Here is an 887-nt window from a genome sequence, read left to right as displayed (position 1 = left end):
TTTCTTTAAAAAAAAAAAGAAAAGAAAAAAAAAGTACAAGAGATTGCTATCAGGTTTAAGTGTGTTTTGAAAAGAAGTTGCTGAGTTAAACAAAAATGTTAGTTAACACACTGCCTTTGTCAAATAGCCCCCGGGAGGAGAAGAGACAACAAAAAGGAGAGGAGGTGGGGGCTGGGGATCTGAAAGTGTCTGTAGCTCAGATAAAGGGTCTGTAACACTGAAATCTTGTAATACCTCGTTTCAAACTGAGCTCATCTATAGACTTAGGGAACGCAGTAAAAAGACACGGATCCCCTTTCCCTTGGGTTGGGAAGAGGACAAGGTGGGGGAAGGGGACGTTTATTAGGGAATTATGTCGGTTTATTAAAAAGGGGAGCGGCTGTGGCTGTAATTATGCAGATCCTTGTGCCCCTGTGTGTCCGCAGCGCAGATTTAGGGAGTGAAATGAGCTTGGCGGAGAGACGTGGTGTAACAGCGCCCGGTTTGGGCTAGGATTTCTTTGTCTATTAAAGAATGGTCAGTCTCGGGCTCTGGCCCCCACCAGATCCGTCTCGCCCAGGCCAATAAGTTTTCCTTGGGGCTGAAGCTGGAGGTGGTGGAGGACAGAAAAGGCTGAGGCTTTTTTAAATTTTTTCCCCTTCCCTCTCTTTGAAATACAACGTCACTATCAAGAGCTTTTCGTGGTTTCAACAGGAGGCTCGAAAAAATCCCAAAATGTGTAACGGTGCCTGCAGGAGAAGTTCGGAGGAGGTGGGCGGGGGGTCCACCGAGACCAGAGGAGAGGCGCTGAGAGGTTAGGCGAGAGCCTTCGGGGGCGATCAGCTGAGCGAGAGAGGGAGGAGAGAGGGGAGCGGGAGCCGGGCCGGGCCGGGCCGGGCCGGGCCGCG

This window comes from Aptenodytes forsteri, unplaced genomic scaffold, assembly GCF_000699145.1.
Source record: "Aptenodytes forsteri isolate BGI_AS27 unplaced genomic scaffold, ASM69914v1 Scaffold62, whole genome shotgun sequence".
NCBI classification, from domain to species: domain Eukaryota; kingdom Metazoa; phylum Chordata; class Aves; order Sphenisciformes; family Spheniscidae; genus Aptenodytes; species Aptenodytes forsteri.
Note: the sequence above shows the minus strand (reverse complement) of the source record.